The following is a 20,244-nucleotide window of genomic DNA, read 5'->3' as shown; positions in this document are numbered from 1 at the left end:
TGAAAAAAACCAAACAAACTGTTTTTGCGAGGAGTGTCAATTGTGGACAGCTGTCGTCATTGACAATCGATAACTGTTTAATAGTGTTGCTTAGCAACCGTTATCGTTTTGTGTGGGTATTCATTAACACCTACCTAATGCAAAAACGTTCCAGCTATTTGCGAAATCATTGGAAAATGTGGTCAGGCGTAATTTTTGTTAATATTTTTTTAATTCCAATTAATAATTGAATATTCCTATAATTATTAGTTAAATATTTTCCATAAAATATTTTCTTTATGCCTCCACAAGGCTTGGATTTTCTAAAGAATAGTTTTCTAAATATTAAAACTGTAAAAAAATATATAAAACTCAATCCTCGTATAAACAATGTTCGTATAAAAAAACAAACCTTTTTCAAAAAATATTGTTATACAAATCCAATTATTGTTTAAAAAGCTATATTTTTTATACATATGTTAATTATTTATATGTTATTATTTTATTGAAATATTATAATATATATATATATATATAATTTTTGTTTTATTTATAAAATATTTAATTATAAATACATTAAGAATTTTAAATTAATATTATTTTTAATAAATATATAATAATATATTTATTTATTATATATTTTAATATAAATTTGTTAAAGAATATATTTTATAGTACGTTTAAATTGTACCGGATCTAGTTAACCTAGTGGGTTTCAATTGTCAATTCCATTGCCTATTTGTCAAACCCCGCAAATTGTTGCAATGTAAATGCTGTTTTAGACTACTTTTGTTTATAAATTAGTTTTATTTTAAATAGTTTTTGTATAGAAAATTAATTATTTATATGTCAATATTTTTATATATATATTTATATATAGTATTTATTGAATATTTCCATTAATAATATATTTGTTTGTAAATCATAATTGTTATTGACATATTATATTTTTAATAATATTTTTATTAAAAAATGTATTAATATTTTAAGGTTATTTGCATTAAACGTCATTTACATTTAAGAGATTTTACCGGATTAACCCACTTTATAAGGATTTATTTAACATATATACAATGGAATTGACAATTTAAATCCAGTGGGTTAACGAAATCCGGTAAAATGTAAATATTAATAATAATATTTTATTTAAATAGTTTATTTATTTAAAATTATATTAATTAATATTTTATTTAAAGATTATTGTAATTTATTTTTCATTAAAAAAAGCAAACCTAACATAACCTCTATGCCAGCAGCTGTTTCTAATTGGGATAACTCGGTTTTTGCTGTTATCATTTCACAATGACTGCCACAATAAGAAGAAGCAGCAGCAGTGAGCTAATCATATCATTTATTTTATGAAGCGAGTAAAATATTCATAGAACATTTCAATAATATGTTATTTTATTGCATACTTCAATGAAAAAAATATTTAATTCATATATTTTATTTTAAAAATTATTTTAATTAATATTTTTTATTAAAAAACTATTTCATTAAAATCTAAACATAACTGCCATCCCATCAGCTGTTTCTAATTGGGATAACCCTGTTTTTTGCTGTTATCATTTTACCATGACTGCCACAATGTGTAAAGAAGAAGCAGCAGCAGTGAGGCTAATCATTTCTTTGTATTTTCTTTTTTCGCTTCTTGTGTTTTTGCCAATATTTTTGCCTCTCAGTATGAAAATTTAAGTGACAGACGCGAGAGCCGCACAGCCAAACGAGACGGACGACGCGAAAGTGATTCCATTCCTCTACTCCTGAAGAAAGAAATTCTAAAGCTTCCAAAAAAGGTTGATATTTGTTGTTTTTTTTCTTCTTCTGAAGACAACAACAATAATTATTTGTTGAAAATATATTGTGTTTTTTTTATATAAAGAAGAAAACAAAAAATGTTTGCATTCAACTGTACAAAAAAACAGCAACAAAATATATAAAAAACGTCAACGTTTTCGTGAAGAGAGCGAGGGAGAGAGAGGAGTAAAGTGAAATATTTTATTTAAATTGCAAAAAAGTTAAGAAAAAGTGAAAAGTTTTGTGTATTAAAAGAAAGAAAAAATATTGCTGGAAAGAAAAGTGTCTGCTGGGAATAAGAAGAAGAGAAGAAAAAAGAAGCAGAAAAACTCTAATAAGAGTTTGCTAGCGCCAATCTCAAAACAGCTCCAGGTATGCTCCATCATCATCATCATCATCATTTAGCTGATAACGTAGAAGAAAAATTGTTAACAAACCAGCCAATACATACACACATACTACATGGAGAAGGTTTTTTTCTTATTAGAAATACACACGCATGCATATGGCAAAAAGAAACATGATTTATTTTCAGTGTGTTTTTGATTGTGACCAATTTTTTGGGGATTTGAAAACAAATGTTATAGCAAGACTTCATTCATAAAAAGTGGTGATGACAACTCCCACTGTTTTTAACCAAAAACAACAACAATAAGCACCACCACCAACAACAATAATAATAATAACCCGTATTGCCTAAGAAATCAAGCCACGCTCTCTGCGTCGGCGGTGTTGAGTAGTGGTGTTGCGCAGCAAAAATTTCATCTGCTTGACTCCCAGGTTGAGTGCTGTTACCTCCTCCCTACGTACCTTTTGCTTGAACACAATAAAAACAATTGAGGAGCTACAATGATGACGACGAAGGAACCACAGAGACAGACAGGCAGCCAGCAGGCAACTGCATGCAAGTCAAGCCAAGCCAGTCTTGTTTGCAGTTTCCCTTTATGCATTTTTCATTTGATTCGTTGGCCCATGGATGATGGGTTGATTGGTTGGTTGGTTTCGCCGACTGGTTAACTGGCCTGCATGCCATGGTCTACATAGATTTTTCCCTTTTTTTTTTGCAAAATGGAATGTCCAAAAGGGAAAATTTATGGGATAAAAAACAGAATGAAATCATTAATCCATTGGATAAAAGAAAACACACGGACACACACACTCGCCTATACCAGGCGATGAAACGTAGATAGCAAAAAACAAAAGGTGCTGCTCCCGCAGCTGCTACTACTACGACGACTACTACCAGTAATGATGGTGTGGATGGTCGTAATGTTTTTGTTGTTGCTGCTGCTTTATGGCTGGCTAAACAAACATGCATAGGCATTTAATTTTATATTTCAAAGCTAAAGCAAAAAAGTGGTTAGCTAGTGGGTGGCGACGACAGGCAGTAAGCAGGCATGTGTGTTGAACCATTTTTTTTAATTGGTGGAGTAGGGGATGGTGGGTTAACGTTAAAGTGCTACCCTCTCCCTTTTTAGCTATGTGGAAAAATAAATAGATCTGTGACATATTTACACGCTGAGCATCTTATCTCTGCTCTGCTCCACTATCTCTGGAATGCTGATAATAATGATAATAACTTATTTTTGGGATACGCCATCTAACAACCAGCCAAGAAGAAGAATAAGAGACAACAAATTTGAAAGGTTCTTAAAATAATTTTACATTACATTCTATTTTTGTAATGTTGGAGCAAAAGAAGAACAAGAAACCATGCCAGTTTTCTTCTAACTTTTGGCCCAATTCGCTTCCATCTGGGGAGGAGGGAGTTTGGTAAGGGTTTTTGTGTGTTCAATAGAGGCAAAACAGATGACAAACTTTATCTTATTGATTATTTTTTATTTATTTTGAAATTGGTGTCACCATTCTGAATTGCCATTAAAAGAGAGAACATCAAGTCGGGAAACAGAAAAGTGAGCCATTAATGGGGCTCCACATAGCATATGGTAAATATAGATTTTTTTTAATTTGTAGATAATTTTAATTATTATTTTTTTCAATTTAAATTAGATCATAATGTTGAAATAAAATGGATCAAATAGAGATTTAATTTAACAAAGAGAGGAGTCCTATTTATATATGGCATATGGAATTTAGTGTTAACGCCCAAAAGTATGCAGCATTTATTTACATTTACAAAAACATATGGTAAATAGTCAAAAAAATGACAATATTTTTCGGACTTAATTGAGATTTTTTTATATTCAAATAGATTAAATCGAAATTTTAAGATATCGAGTCAATTTGGAATTTTTAGTGTTAACTCAAATTCTACAAAAGCTTCTAATGAAAAACATGTAGAAATCAAAGTATTTATGACATTGGGAATTTAGTGCGGATGCCTAAAAGTATGCAGCATTTTATAATTTATGAAAACTGGACTCGGTATTTTCAAAATTGCAAATTGAGCAACAAAATGTTACCAAAGTCAGCATATGGTATATTTTTTTCTGTCAAATTTGTATTGAAACATTTTTTATTTTATTTTATTTTTATTTATATTTTTAGATTAAATTTCAAAAATCGCATCAGATGGAGATTTATTACCACTTGTCAATTCGGGAAAATTTATTAAGTTTCATATAGAAAATCCCGAAGAAGAAGAACAATCTTATTTATGGCTTAGGAATTTTGTGTTAACGCCCAAAAGTATGCAGCCATTATTTTAATATATTTGCTTTCTATAGACTACAAATAGGATAGATTTTTTGAAATATTTTTCCATGGCCTACAGTTGGATTTGATTCTTTTAATATATATGTCCAGTGCCTATAGTAGGCATAGATTTCTTTAAAATATGTTCCAATGGCCTACAATAGGCGTAGATTTTTTTAGAATATTTTTGAAGGTTCTACAGTAGGCGTAGATTTTTTAAAAATATTTTTCCAAGGCCTACATATTGCGTAGGTTTTTTTTAAATAATTTATATAAATTAAAAAAAAAAAACATCTTAATAAGCCTTTATATATTCTATATAATATATGCTGCATACTTTTAGGCATACCATAGAAAAATTATTACATCAAAGAATTTACATAATTTGAAGATTTTTTTTTTTCAAACCAAAAAACTGAACAAACGAAGTGAGCCAGGAATTATAAACAACCCAGTTAACTTGTAATGCCAGCAAAAAAATAAAAGAAACCAAGAAGCTCCTTCATTGACGTCAGCTTACATCAGCAGTGCCAAAAACAAAGACAAGAACAAAAATACTGACATATACAGGCATGCATTCTGCATTGGCAAATGGCTTTATGAAATACCATACAATTTGAGTATTAGAGGAGGTTGGCGAATGCTTTCGTTAGAAATTCTCTTTTTTTTTAATATAAAAAATTGAAGTATTTTTTATATAGAGAGGGACTAGAATGACCAGCATCTTTCTGAATTGGAAATTAGAAATCTGTGATTGTTGTGGAATAAAAAAAATGCACTTCAAAAATTTATATTTCAAAGCCAACCCTTTAAGACCCTTATAAGCGTAGATTTAAAAAAAAATATTTTTACCAAAGTCTACAATAAGCATAGATTTTTTTAATTTATTTCTAGGGCCTACAGTAGTTCTGGATTTTTTAAAAAATAATTTTTTGGTGACCTATAGTAGCTGAAGATTATTTAAAAAAATATTTTTTTCAGGACCCACAGTAGGCGTAGAATTTTCAAATATTTTTTGATTTTTATTAGCAGAAGCTGTGTTTGGGGATGATGAAGGTCGGGGGGGAGTTTAAAGAAGAAGTGCAGTAGAAATTATTCGGTTGACAGATAGAAAGAAAGACAAGTTCAGAGGCTTGGTGATGGTGATTATCTACCTACATACCTATCAATATACAACAACAACAAAAATAAAAACAATAATAATACAAATAATAATAACAAAAACATCAACAACAACAACAAATACAAATATTATTTGCTTTAAAATAACGTTAAGGGGAAATGAGCGAACTACCACTACCCTCCCTTACACCTGACACCCTTAAAAAAAAACAGGCGCTAATGAGGGAATTTTTCACAAATTTTATTTTTAGGTTTAAAATTTTTTCCACACAAACACGCTGGGAATGAATGATTAATTTCAATGGCATGCCCCGTGCTGCTAAATCCAATTTTTCTTTTATTAGTAAACATTTTATGATTCAGAGCAAAAAAAATAAATAAAATAAAATGTTTGTAAAGAAATACCCAAATTTTGTCTGCCAACAACAACAACAACTAAAATTAACAACTATGACGTAGAAGGTTTGCCGCCGCCTGCCGACGTTTTTTTTTTGTTATTAGTTTTGTTTTTATTTGAAATTATATGGTCTTCAAAAAAAAAAAAAAAACAACTACAAGAAGCCAAGTATGAGATGCGACCACAAAGAATCCCTCTAAATGAACTCAATACGAAATCAGAAAAACAATTGTTTATGGCCATAAAACTATCAGCAACAACAATGTTTAGATTGCCATTATTATTATTATTGGCCACAAGTTCGTTCGTTCGTTCTGCGGGCCAATGGCGAGAAGAAAAAAATCAATTGTTAATTGTCTTTGCTTGAAAGAAGAACCAAAAGAAGGAGCATTAGAACCATAACAATAACCAACAATTGGAGAAAATAAATTTTCGTGGGTTATGTGATTTTTTTATTAAGGAAGGCATTCAAATAAATTCACAATTTTATTCAAGGTATTTATTTTTTTAATACAAAAAAAAAAAAAAAATAGTATGGCCTTGGAGGGTGACTTGAAATATTTTTATACCCTTCAACACACTGTGGTACAGGGTATTATGTGTTTGTGCATATGTTTGTAACAGGCAAAAGGCAACGAGATAAGCACATGGTTCCTATTGAGAATATGCATAGAATCACTTTCTGAGTCAATTTATGTATGTCCGTCCGTCCTTCTGTCCATGTTAAATTGTAAACAAAGTACAGGTTGCATTTATGATCCAATTGGGATGAAGCAAGTCACTTATTTGGCCCAAGGACGAACTTGGGGAAAAATCGGGTCAGATTTAGATATAGCTCCCATATATATTTTCGTCCGATTTAAGGTAAATGGTCTACCAAAGTGGCTATATATCTTTCGATTTGCACGAAATTTGACACAGCATACTAAATTAAGTGTAGAAAGACGTGTGTTGAATTTTGTGAAAATCGGTTCAGATTTAGATATAGCTCCCATATATATTTTCGTCCGATTTTAGGTAAATAGAGCACCAAAATCCATTTATATCCTTCGATTTGCACGAAATTTGGCACAGTGTAAGGAATTAAGTCTAAAATGATGTGTGCAAAGTTTCTTGAAAATCGGTTCAGATTTAGATAAAGCTCACCTATATAATTTCGTCCGATTTTAAGAAAGTGGTGGACCAAAGTCCCTATATATCTTTCGATTTGCACGAAATTTGGCACAGGGTACGGAATTAAGCCTTAAATGATATGTGCAAAGTTTCTTGAAAATCGGTTCAGGTTTAGATATATCTCCCATATATAGTTTCGTCCGATTTTAGGTAAATGGTGCACCAAAGTCCCTTAAAATCATTCGATTTGCACGAAATGTGGTATAGCCTACTAAACTAAGTCTAGAATGATGTGTGTTAATTTTCCTGAAAATCGGTTTAGATTTAGATATAGCTCCCATATATAGTTTCGTCCGATTTTAGGTAAATTGAGCACCAAAGTCCCTATATATATATATTTCGATTTGCACGAAATTTGGCACAGCGTAATGAATTAGTTCTAGAATGACGCGTGCGAAGTTTCGTGAAAATCGGTTCAGATTTAGATATAGCTCCCCTATATAATTTCGTCCGATTTTAAGAAAATGGTGGACCAAAGACCCTATATATCTTTCGATTTGCACGAAATTTGGCACAGGGTACGGAATTAAGCCTTAAATGATATGTGCAAGGTTTCTTGAAAATCGGTTCAGATTTAGGTATATCTCCCATATATAGTTTCGTCCGATTTTATGAAAATAATGGTCGAAAGTCCCTATATATCTTTCTATTTGCACGAAATTTGGCACAGCGTAATGAATTTGGTCTAGAATGATGTGTGCGAAGTTTCGTGAAAATCGGTTCAGATTTAGATATAGCTCCCATATATATTTTCGTCCGATTTAATGTAAATGGTGTACCCAAGTCCCTATATATCTTTCGATTTGCACGAAATTTGGCATAGCGTAATGAATTAGGTCTAGAATGATGTGTGTTAAATTTCGTGAAAATCGGTTCAGATTTAGATATAGCTGCCATATATAGTTTCGTCCAATTTAAATAAATTGTGCACCATAGTCCCTATTTATCCTTGGATTTGCACGAAATTTGGCATAGCGGACAGAATTGAGCCTAGAATGATGTCTGCCAAGTTTCGTGAAAATCGGTCCGGATTTAGATATAGCTCCCATATATATTTTCGTCCGATTTTATGTAAATGGTGCACCAAAGGATTATCGAAAAGGGCATCGAAAATGCTTCTAGGCCAAATTTTTCCCGATCCTCTATCCTATTTTTTAGACCCACAGTGGCCTGACTTAAATTTCATATAAAGGGAAAATAGGTTAGGTCCCACTGTGGGAAAACGGCCGAGTCTGTCACATTGTGGTATGCATTTTCGGAAAGGACATTGAAAAAGCTTTTAAGCCAAATTTTTCCCGATCCTCTATCCTATTTTTTAGACTCACAGTGGCCTGACTTTAATTCCATATAAAGGGAAGATAGGTTAGGTCCCACTGTGGAAAAACGGCGGGGCCTGTCACATTGCGGTATGCATTTTCGAAAAAGGGCATCGAAAATGCTTCATTTTATATTTTGGATAGTTTTTGGTGTTGTTGTTGTAGCAACAGAATACATGTAGATTGTCATTCATGGTCTGGTTATGCTTCCTCTACCTCCAAATTCAAGAAAGTTGCGACTTGAACGGGTTCAGTCCAAAGTGAATTCGGCGATAGATGAGTCGGCTTAGCTGGGCAGTTGAAGAGGTACTACGTGCCGTGTGGTCCTAGTCCACATGCAGGACATGTGTTAGGTATCGAACCGTCAATTCTTGCCCAATATGAATTGAGGCGGTTGCACCATCCTGACGTAGTTGAGCTAAGACTACTCGTGTTTGCCTTGGCAGCTGCTTCTCCTCTGCTGCGATGGATGGGAGGTGGTCTCCAATTATGGTATTCACGCGATATTGCTCTACTGCCTGAGCAACTGCGTCCGTGTGAATACCATTCAGACTTCCTTGATAGGCTTCTTGATCTAGGGGCCCTCGCGTGTACCTTTGGACCTCTTTCGCTAGATCATCAAGATCTTTCCTGACGTGCCTGGGCGGGGAATACTGTCCATAAGACTATGGCAGGTATGTTCCCGACGATAGCACCCAATCAAGTACTGCATCGACAACATATAATTGTGACGATAGACGGGTAAGATCTTCGTCTCCTCATGAAGATGGTCCACAGGAGTCATGAGGAGACACCCTGTTGCAGTTCTCAGGGCAGCATTCGTGCAAGTCTGGATATTCTTCCACTGCGTATCACAAACATTTGCGAACCACAAGAAATTAACAAGATCGGCTATGTAGAATTTAGTCTCTCACATATATCATCAATAATGGGACCCGACGCCATGATCGTAGAATCATCCGCATACATTACAATCTCTATGCCGTCCGGTGGTTGTGGAATATCAGAAAATTTGAGGTTGAACAGTTCCAGAGATATCACCCCTCCTTGGGGAATTCCCTGTTTCACTCTACGGGGTTTAGACTTCCTTTTTCTTAATTCCTCAAACGAGTAGATGTGCTGGCGCAGCATGAAGCGACGTAACTCCTTTCGCAGTAATCCTGGGTCCTGTTCAGTCCAGAGCAATTTCGAAAATGCACTCATTCTCCACACCCATTGCATCTCACCGAGATTGATCTATGGTGGATACGGCTTCTGCAAACACTACAGAACCAAGGTCCGGGGTTAAATTCAATCCCGGCACGGACCAGTAGGGTTCGGAGAAGGCATTCCGGGATATAATGCCGCTCCCAAGACAAAAATGACGCACACGTACATGTAGTTGTTGAGGTGCCAGCCTCTGGTCGGAGTCCATCTCCGAGTCGATCCGGAACATAGAACCAGCCGCCGTGGGATTGAGTTTTTGGTGTTGTTGTTTTTGATTGCTGATAAATGCCTTTCGAAAAAAATTTTTCGTTCGCACCTTCATCCGAAATAGGCAGGCGGCAGGCAATTTCACAGATGTTACACCCTGATACGCTACATTGACGACGAATGTGATTGCGAATGAAATGAATAAATGAAAAAACAATAACAACAACAACAAAAACAACAACTAAATAGAAATGTAAACAAATGTTGGACAACTTTGCCGTTTATCTTGGTGGCTTCAGAACACCACCATCCACCATGGCTGTGATGTGATAACCCCATATTAACAAAAATGATAACAAAAAAATTGGCAGAACATTTGTTTTTTTTTGGTATGGGAATTCATTATTAACACAACTTGGCTAAATGACTTGTCAGAAGCAAAAAAAAACTTTGTTGTTGTTATTACCGATTGAAAGTGATGAATCCATTTCCATTTTGGAAGGCATGTGCGAATGTTCGACTTTTGATCGAAACGTCAAAAAGAAAACAAATGTAACACTAATCAGAATAATAATTATAATGATCGAGATGATGACGGCGACAACAACAACACCAACAACTTTGATGATGGAGCAGCATGTGGGTTGTTGAATGTATGGCTCGCGGTCCGTTCAATAACAAAGTTGACTGCCTGGCTGCCATATGCTGTCGCTGTTATCGGTTGGCTTTAATCTTATCTTGAATTGGATAGCAATTTAATTATACCCTTCACCACACTGTGGTACAGGGTATTATGTCTTTGTGCATATGTTTGTAACAGGCAAAAGGAAACGAGATAGACACATGGTTCCTTTTGAGAATATACATAGAATCACTTTTTAAGTCGATTTATGCATGTCCGTCCGTCCGTCCGTCCGTCTGTCCGTCTGTCTGTCCATGTTAAATTGTAAACAAAGTACAGGTCGCATTTATGATCCGAATTGGATAAAATTTGGCATAGGTCACTTATTCGGCCTAAGGACGAACCCTATTGAAATTGGGAAAAATCGGTTCAGATATAGATATAGCTCCCATATATATATTTAACCGATTTAATGTAAACGGTCCCTATATATCTTTCGATTTGCACGAAATTTGGTACAGCCTAATCATTTAGGTCTAGAATGATGTCTGCCAAGTTTCATGAAAATCGGTCCAGATTTAGATATAGCTCCCATATATAGTTTCGTCCGATTTCATGTAAATGGCGCACAAAAGTCCACATATATCTTTCGATTTGCACGAAATTTGGTACAGCCTAATCATTTCGGTCTAGAATGATGTCTGCCAAGTTTCGTGAAAATCGGTCCAGATTTAGATATAGCTCCCATATATAGTTTCGTCCGATTTCATGTAAATGGAGCATCAAAAGTTCCTATATATCTTTCGATTTGCACCAATTTTGGCATAACGTACTGAATTTAGCCTAGAATTATGTCTGCCAAGTTTCGTGAAAATCGGTTCAGATTTAGATATAGCTCCCATATATAGTTTCGTCCGATTTCATGTAAATGGTGCACCAAAGTCTCTATATATCTTTCGATTTGCACAAAATTTGGCATAACGTACTGAATTGAGTCTAGAGTGATGTCTCTCTGTCTGTCTGATGTTCGTCCGATTTCATGTAAATGGTGCCCCAAAGTCCCTATATATCTTTCGATTTGCACGAAATTTGGCATAACGTACTGAATTGAGCCTAGAGTGATGTCTGCCAAGTTTTGAGAAAATCGGTTCAGATTTAGATATAGCTCCCATATATAATTTCGTCCGATTTCATGTAAATGGTGCCCCAAAGTCCCTATATATCTTTCGATTTGCACGAAATTTGGCATATCGTACTAAATTAAGCCTAGAGTGATGTCTGCCAAGTTTTGAGAAAATCGGTTCAGATTTAGATATAGCTTCCATGTATAGTTTCGTCCGATTTCATGTAAATGGTGCCCCAATGTCCCTATATATCATTCGATTTGCACGAAATTTGGCATAACGTACTGAATTGAGCCTAGAGTGATGTCTGCCAAGTTTCGAGAAAATCGGTCCAGATTTAGATATAGCTTCCATATATAGTTTCGTCCGATTTCATATAAATGGTGCACCAAAGTCCCTATATATCCTTCGATTTGCACGAAATTTGGCATAACGTACTGAATTGAGCCTAGAGTGATGTCTGCCAAGTTTGGAGAAAATCGGTCTATATATTTCATGTTAATAGTCCTGTTTAATATACCCATAGTGGTGAAGGGTATCATATAGTCGGCCCCGTCCGACTTTTCCACTTTCCTTACTGGTTTTTTTATGTAAAAAAAAAAACAACACCAAACAAACATGTGTAAATTTAGCCTATTTAGCCCACTCAATAGGCTAACAAGATACAACAACAATTTTATATTTAGTTATCCATTTGTTGTAAAAATAATAACAACAACAATTTTGCATAAACTATCATTTTGTATTTTCTATAAATATTGATATTATTTTTGTTGTTACTGTTGTTGTTGTCGTTGTTGTTGCTTGCTATTGTTTACATATGAATGGCCATTGTCTGTCCAGTTTTCTATGGTCAACACAGATGATGACATGTGCCATCATCACCGTCATCATCACTATCATGGACTTTTGCAATGCATCGGCTTTATTCCGACACCACCACCTCCAACACCATCCCACCACTCATTAGACGACAGCGTTAATCGATTTGACAATCCGACCCACCATCCGCCAGATGGCTGTGTTGGTGCGTCTTGTCTGTCCACTTTGAATCTCGACATTGTTGAATGAAAATAAATGTTTATTATTAGTCGTTCATGTTGATGGTGGGTCCTCTTTCCAAACAAGTTATTACGCACAATTTTTTTCTGTTAAACAAGTACACTGGGAATTATTTTGCATTTATTTTTTTTGAAAATATTTAATTTTGAATTGAAATCAGGATTTTTTAAAATGTTGAAAAGACCATCAACATTTTTTTTAAATATATTTTTTCAGGGCTTAGAAATAAGCGGGATTTTTTTTTAAATACTTTTGAAGGCCATGTTGGGCGCCAATTAGTGGGTAACGAAAAAAAAATCTACTAATAATGAGAGTAGGATTAATATCGTATTTCACTTTCCACTTACCTCAAAAAAACTCTAGGGATCCATTAAATTATTTTATGTTGGGCGCCAGTATGAGAATTTTAGACTTATAAAAATTCCCTCTTATTTCTAGCAGATTCTGATACTGGCGCCTAACATGAAAGGGACAATTAATCCCTAGAGTTATTTTAAGGCAAAATTGTATAATTTTTGATAAATGTTAGCACTTTTTTTTGAAACAGACCCATGTTGGGCGCCAATTAAAAGAAGTCGGTAACCAAAATCAAAAACATCGACTAATAATGCGAATAGTATTTATAGCGTATTTCAGATTCCCAATTATCTCAAAATTATTCTAGAAATCCATCAAATTTTTTCATGTTGGGCGCCAGCATTTTTGAAAGGAATGTTTAGAAAGGAATGTTTAATCCCTAGAGTAATTTTATGGCAAAATTGTATCATTTATTGATCAATTTTAGCACTTTTTCAAAATGGACCCATGTTGGGCGCCAATTAAAAGAAGTCGGTAACCAAAAACAAAAACATCGACTAATGATGAGACTAGTACTAATGAGATTAGTATTTATGGCGTATTTCAGATTCCCAATTTTCTCAAAATAACTCTAGGGATCCATCAAATTGTTTCATGTTGGGCGCCAGTATGAGCATTTTAGACTTTAAAAAATTCCCTCTTATTTCTAGAAGATTATCATATTGGCGCCCAACATGAAAACAATGATGAATCTCTTGAGTTATTTTAAGGCAATTGGGAATATGAAATACGATATAAATACTGTTCTCATTATTAGACGATTTTTTTCACTAATGACTTCTTTCTTATAAATGGCGCCCAACATGGGGCCGTTTCAAAAAAGTGTTAGAATTATCAGATAATGATGCAATTTTGTTGGGTGGCGTAGGGGATGATAGATACCAAGCAACGGCTGTGATTGACTTTAACATGGCGAAGTCCACGCTTATCTTAGTTCCTCTTTCATTTCAATTGTGGACATTGACCTCCCCGCGGTGTCACCTGGGGTAACTATTTTTCATCACCCGTTGAAATAGTGAGCTAATATTTGCCGTGTGTTCACCCATAAGAACTATAAAACCAGTAAGGAAAACAATAAAGTCGGACGGGGCTGACTATATGATACCCTTCGCCACTTTGGGTATATTCAACAGATGGAATCTTAACAGACGTCACATTTTTCAAGGACCAGTAAAATGAAATTGGATCCATAAACATGTCATTTTGCAACCGATACTAAATTTGTCATTTGGTCAGATATAGAAGCTATATCTAAATCTGAACCGATTTTCACGAAACTTAACACACATCACTCTAGACCTAATTCATTACGCTGTGCGAAATTTCGTGCAAATCGAGAGATATATAGGGACTTTGTGCACAAAGACATAATACCCTGTACCACAGTGTGGTGAAGTTATATAAATCGGGATATATTTTTTTGAAGGCCTACAGTGAGCGTAAAATTAATATATTTCAATATTTTTCAAAGTCCTTCAATAACATTACATTGATATTAAAAAAATATACAAGGCCTAGAGTAACCGCAGATTTAAAAAAAAATAGTTTTCTATGTTATACAGTAAGCGTAAATTTAATAAAAAATTCTCAATAGTATACAGTAAGCGTAGATTGTTTAAAAATATATTTCTAAGCTCTTCAAAAACATTTTTCTAAGGCCTACAGTAAGTGTAGATTTTTTTACAAATATTTTCCTACCGTAAGCGTAGATTTTTTAAAAATATTTGTTAAGACCTACAGTAATTAAGACCTAATGCTTTTAAGGCTCACACAATAACCCCATATATTCCGCTCCAAAAATAAATCTGACCTCCTCTATCAAATTTAGCCATTTATAGTTAGCACTCAGTTGCGATATATGAGTCCACTAATTAGTGTTGCTTCGAGCAAAACATCGATTGTTTTCCTGTTCACGATTGTATTCGTTTTGCTCTTCATGTCATTCTTACTAATTGTAAAATTGAAAAAAAAATATTGACAAACATTTGTTGTCCAACCGCCAACAACAACAACACCTCCACCAATGCCTTCTTCCAATGGAAACTGGAGATGCGGTGGTTGCATGGGAGGGCTTGTACCCATCTATCCTATTCAAAATGGTTCTTCTTCTTCTTCGTTTTGTTTCACATGTAAATGCAAATGTCTCGAAAAGTAGACCACGAACATGACGACCAACACCATCATCACCACCGACCTCCAGCTCAATTCTAAATCGCATTATATTTTATGCAATTGACACATATTTTTCTTGTTCTTGTTGTGGTTTTGTTGTTGTTATATTTGTGTGCACAATTCTCAAGTATTTTTCAATCAAAAAGAAACATGTTTTGTTTTTTTATCCTAGGTATTGTGCAAACATAAGTGGATGTGGGTGGTGCGACGATTCTAGTGGTCAGTTAGTTGACTGACACACAAAAAGGTGACATAAAAAATTATGATTTTTTTTATAGGGTAAGCGAGGGAGAGAGGCGAGGGTTGTCATTCTTTTTAATTCTATTATATGAATAATCTATCTATAGTTATGAGAAAATTGTCATTGACACATTTTAATTAGAGAAAAATTTGGGCCCCACTTTGGGCGCCATTTTTTAAAAGTGTTTCAATTAACAAGCTAGAATTTTTATTTTTATTTATTTATTAATTTTTTTTTTCAATAGCAAAAAATATAAAGCCTCAATTGCAAACAAAACCACACTTACTGCAGGCCTTAGAAAAGTATATTTAAAAAAATCTGCACTTACTGTAGGCCTTAGAAAAATATTTTTTGAAAAATCTACGCTTAAAAAATTAAATAAAGGGATCAGTAAGTTTGGTTTATATTAGGTAGCAAAATTGTATCATTATTTTATAATATTAGCACTTTTTTGATACGGCCACATGTTGGGCGCCAATCAAAAAAATATATATATTCAAATATTTAAAAAAGGGATCAGTAAATTTGTATCATTATTTGATAATCTTAACACTTTTATGAAACGGCCCCATGTTGGGCGCCATTTATGAAAAGTCGTTAATGAAAAAAAATCGTCTAATAATGAGAACAGTATTTTTATTGTATTTCCTATTCTCAATTGCCTTAAAACAACTCTAGAAATTCATCATTGTTGTCATGTTGGGGGCCAGTATGAGAATCTTCTAGAAATAAGAGGGAATTTTTTTATAAATCTAAAATGCTGGCGCCCAACACGAAAAAAAAATTGATGGATCCCTAGAGTTATTTTGAGATAATTGGGAATCTGAAATACGCTATAAATACTAATCTCATTAGTACTAGTCTCATCATTAGTCGATGTTTTTGTTTTTGGTTACCGACTTCTTTTAATTGGCGCCCAACATGGGTCCATTTTGAAAAAGTGCTAAAATTGATCAATAAATGATACAATTTTGCCTTAAAATAACTCTAGGGATTAATTATTCATTTCATGTTGGGCGCCAATATGAGAATCTTCTAGAAATAAGAGGGAATTTTTATAAGTCTAAAATGCTGGCGCCCAACATGAAAAAATTTGATGGATTTCTAGAATAATTTTGAGATAATTGGGAATCTGAAATACGCTATAAATACTATTCGCATTATTAGACTATGTTTTTGTTTTCGGTTACCGACTTCTTTTAATTGGCGACCAACATGGGTCGGTTTCAAAAAAGTGCTAAAATTTAACCAAAAATTATGCAATTTTGCCTTAAAATAACCCTTGGGATTAAACATTACTTTCATGTTGGGACCCAATATGAAAATCTTCTAGAAATAAGAAGGCTTTTTTTTAGCCTAAAATGCTCATATTGGCGCTCAACATGAACAAATTTGATGGATCTCTAGAGTTGAGGTAATTGAGAATCTGAAATACTTTATATTGTATTTCTACTACTCTCATTATTAGTCGATTTTTTTTCGTTGGCGACTTCTTTTAATTGGCGCCCAACATGGGTCAGTTTCAAAAAATTGCTAAAATTTATCAATAAATGATACAATTTGTTTTCGTTACCGACTTCTATTGATTGGCGCCCAATATGGGACCGTTTCAAAAACGTATCTAGACCTTCTAAAGTATTTTTAAAAAAATCCCCGTTTATTTCTAGGCCTTGAAAAAAATTTGATTAAATAATCCTTGAAGGTATCTAGACCATCAATATATTAAAAATAAAAATCGGCTTATTGCTAAGCTATTCAAAAATATTGAATAAAATCCCGAATATTTCTAGGCTTTGGAATAATAAGTTTAAAAAATCTAAACGTTGAAAAACATTTTTAAAAATATCCTCCCTAAATAAAGCGGAAAATTATTAGTTTTATTTGAATAAAATCTATTTTTAACTCTTTAATAAAAAAACAGATATTTTGGAAATTGTTGGCGCCCAACATGAGGCTACAAATGTTATTTTCAATTGTGAACAATAAAAACAATCGAAATATAAAGGAAATAAAATCGAATTTAAAATATAATAAAATTGTAATATTTTGGCGCCCAACGTGGAACTACAAATTTATTTTCAGAAATAAAAAAAAAATTTGGCTCCCATCGAATTATAAGGGAAATATAATTGAATTATTAGGTAAATATTTTGGCGCCCAACGTGGAGCTATTTTTTTCTTTTCTTTCAGCAGGGATGATGGGAAAAATAAAGCAATTAAGCCGAAAACTATTACTTTTATTGGAAGTTATTTCCTGATTTCCTACATGTTGCCATACATTTTTGTTTAATTGGCGCCCAATATAAGGCTGTTTTAAAAATCCTAATATTACCAAAAAAAAAAAAAAAAAAACAATTGATTTTGGTTCCTTGAAAAAAAGGAGTATATTTTCTCGTCCGCAGTTAACCCCGGAAAATCAATAAATACTTGGACTAATTTCTTCCTACTTCTTCTTCGCTTCTCTTCTTCGTTTTTCCTTTGCTTTTGATTAATCAGGGCACAATTAGCAATGCATTGTCTTTAGGTTTTCTTTTTCTGCTGCTTCCTTGTCTACATCTCATTACGCTCCAGTGGCAAAGTATAAAATTGGTAAATTCCAAGACAAGAGCAGAGCAGAGGTTTCTTTTTCTAATTTTCCACTGCTTCTTCCATGGCTTTGTTGCTCATTTTTAGTTTTTCTTTCTTCGGCTGCTGCTAAATTTTCAAAACAGATTTCCCACACACAGATACTCACATTGTTGTAATGAAGTTGTCCGTAAAATAGTGGATAGATGGAAGGTGAAAGGAAAAAATCTCAACCTAATTTCTTTTTTATTCTCCAACTTAAATATTGTTTAGATAGGTTAGATGAGAAGAACGATGACTAAGAGGGCCGGAGTAGTGAAGATAACTCTGGTGTCTTTTATCCTACTACAACAAAACATGTATGGAGTCGGTGCAGACAGGCTGCTGCTGTAGAAGATGGACTCAAGCACCACTTAATAAACCTAATTTCTTCTTAGTTTGAAGTAGTCGCATGGGGATGGGTGTGATGCGAACCGTTTTTTCCTCGTTTTTCGTTTTTTGGGTCAAATGCTCTTCTTGGTCTATGAGTTACTTTTAGCACTAAATGTTTATTGTTAGCAGCGAATATGGCTATGTAATTAACATCTTTAATATCCTGCAAACAGTTTTCTTGTTTGCATAAATGTTCATGCTCCTTTACATCCTTTTTTCATATTTATTATTATTACATGAAAATGGCGACAACAGTCCTAGTAATATTGTCTAACTTGTAATCGAACAATAGTGGAGACACAAAGATACACCCATGTCTGTAACTATCCTTCAGTCATGTGTGATTCATTGAAAAATCATGACAGAAAATAAAATAGAATTTTTTTCTTTCTTGTAGTGGCGGCGCCACAGTATACTAATTTTTGCTTCCAAAAACCTATTAATTTTTTTGTTTATTTGCAAAATTATATTATTCTTATACAATTTTATTGGAATTGTATCAGTTTTTTGGCAATATGAGGAATTTTTGAAACAGCCCCATATTGGGCGCCAATTAAAAAACAAATGTTTGGCAACATACAAAAGATTAACAGCAGGAAATCAGAAGATAAAGAGCATTTCCAATAAAAATAATAATGTTCGGCTTAATTGCTTTATTTTTGAATCATTCTTACTATAAAAAAACAAAGATCCACGTTGGGCGCCAAAATATTTACCTAACGTTTCAATTATATTTCTCTTATAATTAGATTTATATTTTTCAATATTCACAATTGAAAATAATTTTGGCGCTAAAATTTTCCCTATTTCAGTAAATAGATTTGTAGCTCCACGTTGGGCGCCAAAATATTAAAATTTTATTATCCTTAAAATTCGATTTTATATCCTTTATATTTCGATTTTTTTATTGTTCACAATTGAAAATTACATTTGTAGCCCCATGTTGGGCGCCAACAATTTCCCAATATCTGATTTTTTTATTAAAGAGTAAAAATTTTGTTTTTTCAAAAAATAAATAAATAAAATAAATAAATAATTATTAATTTTTTTGCTTAAATGCTTATTTTTTGGGCGACAAAATATTTACATAATATTTATATATTATAATTATTTATATATAGTATATTATATTATATTTCCTTTATAATTCATTTTTTTCACCTTTGAAAATAAATTTGGCCGCCAAAATATTCCTTATTTCTGTAAATAAATTTGTGGCTCCACGTTGGGCGCCAAAATATTACAATTTTTTAAACTTAAAATTCGATTTTATATTTTTTATATTTCGATTTGTTTATTGTTTACAATTGAAAATAAAATGTGTAGCACCATGTTGGGCGCCAAAAATATCCCAATAACTGATTTTTTTATTAAATGTAAGAAAAAATACGTATATTTCCCTTATAATTCGATTTTAATTTTTTAATCTTCACATTTGAAAATAAATTTGGGAGCCAAAATGTTTCTTATTTCTGTAAATAAATTTGTAGCCTCACGTTGGGCGCCAAAATATTACAATTTGTATTACCCTTAAAATTAGATTTTATATCCTTTTTATATTTCGAGTTTTTTATTGTTCACAATTGAAAATAACATTTGTAGCCCCATGTTGGGCGCCAACAATTTCCCAATATCTGATTTTTTTATTAAAAAGTTAAAAAATGATTTTTTTTCCAATAAAAATAATAATTTTTGGCTTAAATGCTTTATTTTTCCCATCATCCTTACTTTAAGAAAAAAAATAGCTCCACGTTGGGCGCCAAAATATTTACTAAGTATTTCAATTATATTTCCCTTATAATTCGATTTTACTTTTT

General features: G+C 33.0%; 1 protein-coding gene across 1 annotated transcript in view; it reads right to left on the bottom strand.

The window, feature by feature from the left end:
* LOC133329960 (dynein light chain roadblock-type 2) overlaps window positions 1-20,244 on the bottom strand; it is a 189,260-nt gene that overhangs the window by 570 nt on the left and 168,446 nt on the right. The window lies entirely within an intron of this gene.

Source organism: Musca vetustissima, unplaced genomic scaffold, assembly GCF_032173495.1.
Source record: "Musca vetustissima isolate MV318-11 ecotype Yass unplaced genomic scaffold, APGP_CSIRO_Mvet_v1 utg16644, whole genome shotgun sequence".
NCBI lineage: Eukaryota > Metazoa > Arthropoda > Insecta > Diptera > Muscidae > Musca > Musca vetustissima.
Note: the sequence above shows the minus strand (reverse complement) of the source record. Positions and strands in the feature narration are given on the sequence as shown.